Here is an 11414-nt window from a genome sequence, read left to right as displayed (position 1 = left end):
TAACCGGTCGCCCAACGCCTTGGCAAACGACCAGCTTCTTAATCCCTCTACTTCTCCGTAATCTTTGACAGATATTCCACCATGAAGTCCCCATGCGGTGAAGTTTAAAGGCTGCTATACACTGAATAACACATGACGAATGCTTGCCGCAAAACTTAAAGATCTCACTCTTTCCCCGCAAAACTTTAGGAAACCTCACATATTCACCTATGCCGTTGGGAGCGGCGTGCTAGCAAAAATTGATGTAAAATGATTCCACTCTTGAGGTAATGAAACCAGAACCTTCCGTCTCACTGGTAAGACCTTCCAACCTGCTGGTAAGTCGATTGATCCATAAGTCTAACAGCTGAGTCACGTCCTGATGTGTGATCAGACGTGATCGAAATGTAATGTGAATGGTCTGCGTCTGATCTTCACCAAGGGCAGAAAACTTCACTAGAGTGAGGGGAAACTGGGCGAATATTTTCAAAGTTGGTGGAAACTGTTGGTTTTGACTAGTAAAAAAGATTAAATTTCCCGTATAAAGAAATGTCTGTACTCCGTGAGTATTGCTATAGGATCAGCGCTTATATATTCAGGATTGGAATACTGATGTCTGGTGAAACACCTCAAAAACTGTGACGTTGTGTTCATAAGGACAGTCTCTGCGAAGACATACTAGAGTCTAAACTAGGCGAACGAGGGGGTTCTGCTTGTGCCACTGAGTCGCTTCCTTCCTCATTAGGTCCGGGCCGAGATGATACATCTCTCAGCCCACTACTTGCTTGTACCACCGAGTTGCTTTGTACCCCACTAGGACCGGGTTGAGGGGAGTCGCTTCTCTACCTTCTGCTTGATCCTGCTTGATGAGACGTACGTTCACGGGAAATATATGTCGGGGACGGCTGCACACCACCTGCGAAAAGGGGACAAAAAGAGGATTATATTAAACAAGGTGTGGCGTCTACAGCAGCTGCCTCTATCAACAACAGCAACAAAAAAAAGAAAGAAAAAAAAAGGAATCTGGGAGTGGCGATAGGACCGGTCGTCCATGGCAATAATAAAAAATCTAGGTCTAGTGAGAGTGGGTGACGGCCGCCTACGAAAGAAAAAAAAATATATGCGACCTTTGGTCTGATACTTTTCTCTTTATTATTATTATTATTATTATTATTATTATTATTATTATTATTATTATGTATTACTATTATCATTATTATGCTTACCTCCACCTCCACGGCGTTCTGACGAGCCAGTCCCCAGAACTTGGTTATTCCTTCCTTCATAATTTAAACGTAGCTGACGGTGTGTAGTGTCTGTACCGAGGGAAATATAAAAAAATGACTATGTATATCTTCGATCTTTTTTTTTTATTTATTATTATTATTATTATTATTATTATTATTATTATTATTATTATTATTATTATTATTATTATTATTGATATTTTTTTTTCTTACCTTCTGACGTGTTGGTTTTCCGTGCTTGCTTCGAGGACACTTCAGGGGATGGCGAGTGATCCTTCCCCGCGTGGGATGTCGTTGCTTGACAGACATGATTTTCCGGAGGAGGTTTAAATAGATCACCACAGCTTTCACATAATTGCCATGATGTATCATGACAACCTGAACATGAAGCACCATTATACAATAACCCACTGACTTCACAGAGGTTATCAACATTGTCAGTTCGCGGGTGACAGACTGGACATGAAGAGGTATTATATATAATCCCAGAGATCTCACAGAGTTTATCCACATCGTCAACTCGTGGAGGAGAAGAACACTCATGAATAAAGGAAGAAGAAAAGTTGTAATGTCGTCCACAATGTTCACACAGTGTGTCCTCTCCACGGCGGTCGCTGTCGACACACAACCGACACGGTCCATTAAACGACTTTCGTCTCCCACACTGTTTACACAAAGCACTGTTTTTCATTCTCACGAAAACTATTCCGTCATCCCACAACAGACGCGAGTAAACACTGCGAGGTTGACCCACTCACCACCAGGGTTCGCTATCATATCTGCTAGAAGGGGGCAGTTGTGACTAGTCCAACGACTTTTTTCTGTTAGCTGGTGTGGGAAGCTGGGGGTGGGGGTGGGGGTGAGGGGCGGATGCAAGTGTGTGTTTGTAACGACTTTTTTCAGCCCTCTCATATAGTCTCCTTTCCATTCTCATTTTGTTGACACGCGATATGACTCAACAGATAAGTCATCCCGACATGTTTCTCTTTCTCCCTTTCTCTTCCACCCTTTTTTTTTTTATCTTCGTCTTCTCTCTCTCTCTCTCTCTCTCTCTCTCTCTCTCTCTCTCTCTCTCTCTCTCTCTCTCTCTCTCTCTCTCTCTCTCTCTCTCTCTCTCCTTTTCTTCTCTTCCTCTCCTTTTCTCCTCTCTTTCTCATTTTCTCTTTTCTCTTCCTCTCCTCTTTCTCTTTTCTCTTTCTCTCCTTTTTCTCTTTTCTCCTCCTCTCCTTTTTCTCTTTTCTCCTCCTCTCCTTTTTCTCTTTTCTCTTCCTCTCCTTTTTCTCTTTTCTCTTCTTCTCCTTTCCTCCTCTCTCTCTCTCTCTCTCTCTCTCTCTCTCTCTCTCTCTCTCTCTCTCTCTCTCTCTCTCTCTCTCTCTCTCTCTCTCTCTCTCTCTCTCTCTCTCTCTCTCTCCTTTCGTCCTCTCTTTCTCTCTCTCTCTCTCCTTTCCACCTCTCTCTCTCTTCAACCTTGGACAGGGCCGAATCACATTCCAATCTTACCCAAACCCGCCACCCATCCCTCCCTCCCTCCCTCCTACCCATCCAAAATAATAACATTGGATGGGTCATTGACTTCCCGATCCTACCCAGATACATTACTCACCTGTTCGTACCCTATTTCCGGTCACAACAAACAACATTCATACGTCCTGTCAATCACCTCATTCAAACCCTAACGCATCCCATACGTTCGTACTGTATTTCCGGTCTAACTCCGATTTCCGCCCGTAAACACTCCCATCCGAACCCTTCATACTGCATTTCCGGTACAACTGGTTCGCGACCTCTTCGTACCCAAACAACACAGTCATTCGTACCCGATTTCCGCCGTAAACACAACCACGCGGTAAAACGAGAATGCCATAGCGATATCACCTTGCCATTCCCGCTGTCATCCAGTCACTCGTACCGTATTTCCGGTAATAACCGGTTCGCGACCTTTACGTACCCGATTTCCGGTCTAACATACCCTCCGAACACATATTCGTACCCGATTTCCAGTCTAACATACCCTACGAACACTCATTCGTACCCGATTTCAGTTCCCGATTTCCGCTGTAAACAACCCCGTAAAATGACATTGCCGTATGTACATCATAATAGCCAGAGGCAAAATGATATAGATTTGGCATTTTATATTCTACTGGTGCCCGGTGAGTGGCTAAGTTGATGCGGGTCTGCGGACTCGGTCTCGGTATTTTGTGATGCTAACACAGGGGTTTGATACGCGTGTTTCTCAAATAATGAGAATTCGAATATTTGCGGAGATGTTTCTTGTCTGGAGTCTGTTAAGCAAGAGCCCGGCGGTGAATTCACCGCCTCTCAGATTAGCAATGTTTGCCACGTCGGCAAGTGCCACGTCGACAACTAAATCTTAATTAAGGGTTACTCTAAGCACTCTTCATACCGCTTTTATTATTTTTTATTGGTATTAAATACTACCACATGTTACTTAATTTTAGCTGAATTGCTTTAGATTAATAATGACAATATATACAATATATACAGATGGAATAATTTCCACATCTGGGGCTCGGTGAATATGACGGACTCCCTCAAGTAATGTCACCCTCCTGGAGTAACTTCCTCCAAGCTCTTCAGAGCCGATTGTTATAGTAGGATATCTATGTATTATTATTATTTAATATCACCACGAATTAGGCATACAATTGTCAATGGAAAAACCCACGACAGATAGATCACGCCACCTTATAGGAATGTCGTCCGTCAGTGTTTACCGTCTCAGTTTTGTATACTTCGCACTCCGATGGTGCGCGGAGGTCACCTTAACATACGTGACCAATTGTAACAATTATTTTCCAACCTGTAACTCGCCACTCCTTCACGAGAGTCCGACTGACACACAACGACAGTCGCTCTCGCTCCGACGCTTCTTGTACATAAAGGCTACGAATATAATTCGCCTTAAGGAAGCTGAAGTCTTAATCAACACCCTTTAAACGCCCCCCGACAAGCCCGTTACATTTGGTTGGCAGCGGTCACCCCGCGCCTGTGCCTTCGCTACCTCGTTCTCCTCCAAGCCACGAGAACTCACCAACAAACTCCGGGGAGAGGCGTACAAGGGAAGAAGGAGTCAACGCACCTGCCGTCCGCGGCAACGCACCTGCCGTCCGCGGCAACGCACCTGCCGTCCGCGGCAACGCACCAGCCGTCCGCGGCATCTCACAAGGCGCCGGCTACAAGCAACTCACAAGGCGCCAGCTACAAGCATCTCACAAGGCGCCGGCTACAAGCAACTCACAAGGCGCCAGCTACAAGCAACTCACAAGGCGCCGGCTACAAGCAACTCTACAGGCGTCCAGCCTACAAGCCTCGAGCACATCAGCTACAAGCAACTCTACAGGCGTCCAGCCTACAAGCCTCGAGCACACCAGCTACAAGCAACTCTACAGGCGTCCAGGCTACAAGCCTCGAGCACACCAGCTACAAGCAACTCTACAGGCGTCAAGCCTACAAGCCTCGAGCTCACAAGCTACAAGCAACTCTACAGGCGTCCAGCCTACAAGCCTCGAGCACACCAGCTACAAGCAACTCTACAGGCGTCCAGCCTACAAGCCTCGAGCACACCAGCTACAAGCAACTCTACAGGCGTCCAGCCTACAAGCCTCGAGCACACCATCTACAAGCAACTCTACAGGCGTCCAGCCTATAAGCCCCGAGCACACCCACAGGCCTATGCAGCCGAAAGCGAGGGCCACAATCTACAAGCCGCTCCCCCGCTTCAAGCCAGCACTGCTACGAACACTGCAAGCCACTCCACGATACGGCAGAAGTATTCACACCAGCAACGAGGAGGCACTCCCCGCTGACCTTGGGACACCCCACATGCCCCTCGCTCGACAGCTGGCGGCAACACCGCCGCTGCCGGGAGCATCGGCCCAAACCTCTTCCGGCAAACAGTCAGCAAGGGTACCCGCGGCCATCTCCCGGTGACTGCAAGCTGTTCCCACTACCGTTTCTTGCAAGGCGTCTTCTCAAGAGGTTACGCACCCAAGTCGTCTTCTCTGCCACCGCCGTCCATCTCTTACTACAACAAGGACGACGCGGCGATCATACGTCTGGCGGCAGTGTACCGGCCCCCAATCGCGGCCGCTCAAATTGCTGGGTCAGCAGTTTTTCAACCTCCATTGCGAGTCCTCCGATGTCAGCCCATCCCTCACCTCTCACCGCCGCTGTGGCCGCGGCCGAGGTTCCCTGACGCGCCTACAACGACTGCACGTACCCCAGGGCATCACAAGCCGTCGCCCTCTCCACTACATCAGCTGATTAATCTTGGTATTTGTGGATATTCCCTTCTTGTCCAAATATGCCGACTCGGCTTATTTTCATTATTATCCGTGCAGAGGCACGATTTTTTTATTTCTGTGTTCCTAACACTGTTAATCAGTCATAATTGTGAGAGTAACGTTCATTCGCATACGATATTGATTCTTTCTTATTGTTTGCTAGCGAGTATATTGAGTATAGTGTGAGTTCCCTGATCAAAGTTAATCTTCATCAGTGTGCCCTGCCTCCGTTTTCTTTTCACCGCTCGAGAGAAAACGTGAGCTTCAATGGTATACTCTCTTAACATACCACTTTGTTTATATATTTATTCTTTCAATATACCCATATCATTAGGACATTCCATTATAACCTTAACTTCTATTACGTCTAAACAGGCACCTTGCTAGCCATTCTTTCTTGCCTTTTTAGGGTTTCAACGCAAACTATTCATTCATACACGTTCCGTTTATTGGTACATATTTACAGCTATCAACATATGCTCCTATTGTGTAAATGATTTACACCATAGTATGAACAAAGACACTCTCGCTAAACTCGGCGACACCTTTAAACAGTTGGCTCGTCCTTCAAGTGAAGAGGGACCGGAACACGATACCACAACCGGTGAATTTACTAAGGTAATCTTATGTTCAGGCACTCATTATTTATCAATTACAGGCCGCAGAATTCGTTCACCCCCGGGTTTGTCTGCATACTTACAACCCACTCAAGGTTCAAGGACACCCTCACCAGCATCCCCTCGCACCAGCCGCAGTATTACAGGCTCAAAGTAAGGTCTCTCTCACCTGTAGTTTTTGCAAGCAATCAGGACATTTTGAACATTATTGCTTCGCGAAACGTAGGGAGTCAACACATTCAAGACAGGGCTCAGATAGGGGGTCAGGAGGTTACAGGGGCGGGCATCATTCATCACACAGGAACTCTAGGCCAAACCATCAGCGGAAGGCTGCCTTTTGCCATATCCACGGGAATTGTTTTCATGATTCAGACAGTTGTTCTGCAATACAAAAGGCCAAGGAGGAACAGAAGTACAAGTCCTCAGCGGACAGTAAACCACACTCCTCTTCTCAAAATAAAAAGACATGACTTCGTGACAGCCCCGAGGCGTACATCCAAGTGTCCCTTAAGGAAAATACTAATTGGGAGCAACTTGACTCCGTCATTGCCGCCTTGGGACGGACAAGCATAATTGCCCTCCCTTGCAAGGTGGGCAAAATTTCACTCACGTTAGCGGTTGACACAGGTGCGACAGTCAATGTCATCTCCGACTCAGCTTACAGGTCACTGACACGACAGGCGAGTGGGGAAAATTGGCCGCTCCAAGAGAACGACCTGAATGTGGTAGGCGTGACGGGCACCACCTTGGGAATCCTTGGGCGAGTACCACTAACAGTCAGCTTACATGAAAAAGTATGTCCCTTTCGAGATTTCTTTGATGTCTCTAGTAGGTTTGCTTCACCTGTGGATGGGATCTTAGGATTAAACGCCATGAAAGACCTGCACATAACCATAAACCCTGAAAGCAACGCGATCGTGTATCAAGGCCGACGCATACAGGGGATGGTAAATCCATCGCCTCTGTCACCTGTAATCCCACCCTCAGAGGGGGAAAATGACCGACCCACCACAGACTCAGGGACTGCCACCGCCCAAGTATCACCTCTTACGGTCAAACCACACGAAACCATTGCAGACTTGTGGCGGACAGTAACGGCAGTCGTAGAATTTCCTCATATAGTTCCGGATCGTGCTGCAAAACTTGTTAAAATCCGTTTGTCTAACGCCCCTCCGACGGGCAGTGATGTGTGTATCGACGGAGCTCCTCACATACACCGCGTGACGGTGGAGGTAACTCTTGCAACAGTTAAGGAGGGAGGTTTTGCAGAGGCATTGGTAATAAACACGTATGGATCCCCTGTATCCTTAAAACACGGTGTTAGATTATGCCAGTGTCTAGTGTATGGGAGAAATGTCGCCCCGGAACCAGCTGAATACCCTTCAGCCCAAGTCTCAGGCATAACCTCGGCGTGTCAGGCTTCTCCCGAACAAGACACAGCTAATTTAGAGGCATTCCTAAAAGTTGCACACTATTCCGAAATTAAGCCAACCTTAGTCCAGCTTCTGGAACATTATCAGGGGGCGCTTGCTCTACCAGGCGAGCCGCTTGGAGTTACGCAGTGTGCTGAACACCACATTAAGTTAAAACCCAATACAAATCCTGTATATATCAATGCGTACAAGCTCCCCCACAGTCAGAGGGAGGTGGTGCAACAACTTATCTCTGAAATGTTAGAACAAGGTGTCATCAAAGAATCGAATTCCCCGTGGAATTCACCCTTGTTTCTGGTTCCAAAGAAAGACGGTTCTTATCGTCCTGTGATTGATTTCCGGCGTGTGAACAACGCGACCGTGGATGATCATTTTCCGCTTCCCGTTCTTAGAGACCTTCTGATGTGTCCCGGTAGAGGAAATAAAGTCTTTACGAGTCTTGATCTGGTCAGTGGCTACTGGCAACTGCCCATGGCCCCCGAGTCACGTGAAATAACGGCTTCCAGCACGCCTGATGGCCTCTATGAGTGGACGAGGATGCCGTTCGGGCTCAAAGGAGCTCCCTTGACCTTCCAAAGGACAATGAATAGTATTTTTGGTGACTTGCTGGGCATCTCTGTCTATGTGTATTTAGACGACATCATCATAGCAAGTAAAGACGTGCATGCACACATGGAAACACTAAAAGCAGTCCTACACAGACTTCAAGAGGTCGGATTAAAGCTCAAAATCACCAAATGTAAATTTTTAAAGCTTCGGATCAAGTTCTTGGGGCATGTCGTGGACGAATTCGGCATCCACACAGTGGACGACAAAATAAAGGCTATTGCCGAGTTCCCTCAGCCAACGTCTGCGGACAAGGTACGGTCTTTCTTGGGTGTCGCAGGTTATTACAGGCCTTTCATAAAGGACTTCGCAGCACGCGCGAGTCCCCTAACCCATCTTTTAAAGAAAGACGTACCATTTCAGTGGCTCCCAGCTCAACAAACGAGTTTTGAGGATTTAAAGAAAGCGCTTACACAGGCTCCGGTCCTTGTCTTTCCGGATTTCAAGGACCCCTTTCAGCTTTGTACCGACGCTTCGGCTAGTGGACTAGGAGCCGCTCTGATGCAAACAGATAAGTCCGGCAAAAAGCATGTGATAGCGTTCGCCAGTCGAGTACTTACAGCTCCGGAAAAGAACTATTCTGTTACCCACCTAGAGGCTCTTGCCATTGTGTGGGCTCTGAAGCATTTTCGTGACATAGTGATGGGGTACAAAATTGTGGTGTATACGGACCACGCGGCCATAACTGATCTTTTCAAGGGAAAAAACCTACACGGTCGTCTGGCAAGATGGTTCTTAACGATCCAAGCATACAATCCGGAGATAAAATACATCACCGGGAAAACAAATGTGGTCGCAGATGCCTTATCTCGGAATATTCCGATAGGCGCGATTACCACCCCAGAGGTCATCCACAACTTCACTTCACCTGAGCTACACACTGCTCAGCGAGACCACCCTGTGTGGAAGAGGTTAATTTACGCCCTTGAGTCGGGAGACGAATCAAACCTTCCTGAATTGCCAGTTCCTTTTTCACAATTCTTCCTATCAGAGGACAACCTCCTTTGTAGGTCATGGCCAACCAAACCGGTACCTATAGACCAACTGGTAATCCCAGACAAATACGGCCCCGTGACGCTTAAGCTGGTCCATAACACACCCATTGCGGGTCACCCAGGAAGAGACAAGACGCTATCTGTCACCAGACGATAATTCTACTGGCCCACATTACGGGTTGATGTAGAAAAACATGTCGCACATTGCGTCGTTTGTGCTAAGCAAAAGGGGTCCGTCAAAGGGCCAGCACCTATGTTGCAATACCCAGTACCAGAGGAGCCATGGGATGTTGTTAATATAGACTTATTACAGCTCCCCCAGAGCCAACATGGTTCGCGCTACTTATTGGTGTGCGTCGACCAGTTCTCTAGGTTTCTAGTTATAGCGCCTCTCAAGGACAAGACAGCCACACGCGTGGCCCATGCCCTCGTGACTCACGTGTTGTGTCCACATTCGTCTCCTCGAATTCTTTTGAGTGACAATGGCACCGAGCTTAGGAACTCAGTATTGAGCGAAATATGCGCTCAGTTTAACATCACGCAATCCTTCATCACAGCTTACCACCCAGCTGCTAATGGGTTGGCGGAGAGGGCTAATAGGAAAATCTTACAGGTCCTCAGGCCTATCGTGAACGATCTCCACGATAACTGGGAGGATTGGCTATCGCATATAGCCGCTTCCATAAATACGTCGGTAAACGACTCTACGGGGAAGTCTCCCTACTACATCTTATATGGGGTGGAGAAACGTCTTCCGTACGACTTCCTAACAAAACCTCAACAACCTCTCTACAACATTGATAGGTACGCACAACAGCAGATGCATATGTTTTCCAAGATACACTCAGAAGTTAGGTGTACGTTAAAAGCTACGAAGGTTGAAATGATGTCAAAACAACACAAACAGGCCGTCCCGGTGGAATTAAAAGAGGGTGACACAGTCATGATTAAGCAAGCGGAAAAGAGTTCGAAACTGGGGGCTAAATTTGTGGGTCCTTACCGAGCTGTTCGGAATGTCAGGGGAAATCGGTTCGAGGTTCTAGAGTCAAATAGTGGAGTCAGTCTAGAAGTTCACAGTGATCGTCTGAAAGTAATTCCCTCACCTTTGGACCCTGATATTGGTACTTCCCCCTCAGAGTCAAATGTTCAACAAGATAATCCCAACACCCATAGCTATAACTTGAGACCACGGGTTTAAATACTTCATTCCCACCACTTTCAGATCATGATGTTGCGTTTTCTGACCATCTTGTTGTCCCTCGGCTCCCTGCTTGCAACAACACCCATCCACCTGCAGCCTGGTGCCCTCACGGCACACATAGGAGAGATCTTCCTCATAGAAGATGTGCTCCTCGTAAAATATCCATATACTTCCTTGACCAACACCACTGACACAATCAGGATAGTCTCGGAAAAACTACTCGGCATGGCAGACGCCATACGGGCTACCAAGACTAGGGAATCAAAGGCACCTTCTAGTACCAACTCTCTGACTCTTTTTCAACTACTGGAGGATAGGATTCTGTTCTTACGGGGAAAAGTTGATGAGGTAGACATGGATTATAGTTTTCACTCAGTTCACTCTTAGGTAAAGAGGGGATTGCTCAACATCGTTGGGTCCGCCTCAAAGTTCCTTTTCGGTACGGCTACCGACGAGGACGTTCGCGATTTGGGGGACCACTACGCTCATGTACTTTCCTTTGCTGCTCGAAATCGCAGGGTGATCAGCGCCAATTGTAGAAAACTTGCGGAATTGCATACTAACATTGAGGAGCTGCTAGAGCAGACAAATAAGATGGTAGAGGTTATCAACATAGTTGTCAAACAGATCGACCAGGTGAATCAGTTTCTCCTCCTAGATCAGGCCTTGCATGTATTGGAAAACGTCATTAACTCCGTCGCAGCGGCAAATCAGCAGGTTGTTAGCAACATGGTTGATGCAGCGCACGGTAGAGTCACACCTGTCTTGTTCCCTCTACACGATTTGAGAACGACTGTCCAGATCGGGTATCAAAATTATAGCCTAACACCTTTATTCACCCCGGACATGAGTCAATATTTTTACCCCTTGATCGAGTCCAGCCTCACCCCCGATGCCATAATCATTCATGTTCCATTTCAGACGGCGGACGTGTTTGAGGCACACGAAATTGTCCCATTCCCTTTTTCAGCTAAGGACAGTGTGTTAGCCCTGGACACGTCCCCGTCTCTTGTTCTAATCGCGAAGGAT

The 11414-nt window shown here is 47.2% G+C and overlaps 1 long non-coding RNA gene across 1 annotated transcript; it reads right to left on the bottom strand.

Annotated features, from left to right (window-relative positions):
- Positions 1-696: 696 nt before the first annotated feature.
- LOC126991846 (uncharacterized) lies at positions 697-1783 on the bottom strand. The gene is made up of 3 exons (XR_007745883.1): positions 1440-1783; positions 1206-1295; positions 697-895 (listed from the first exon to the last, which is right to left on the bottom strand). It is a non-coding gene; the product is annotated as an uncharacterized LOC126991846 (long non-coding RNA).
- Between the last annotated feature and the right edge of the window lie 9631 nt (positions 1784-11414).

The sequence above is a fragment of the Eriocheir sinensis genome, unplaced genomic scaffold (assembly GCF_024679095.1).
Source record: "Eriocheir sinensis breed Jianghai 21 unplaced genomic scaffold, ASM2467909v1 Scaffold350, whole genome shotgun sequence".
In the NCBI taxonomy this organism is placed as follows: Eukaryota; Metazoa; Arthropoda; class Malacostraca; order Decapoda; family Varunidae; genus Eriocheir; species Eriocheir sinensis.
This window is presented reverse-complemented; position numbering and strand designations above follow the sequence as displayed.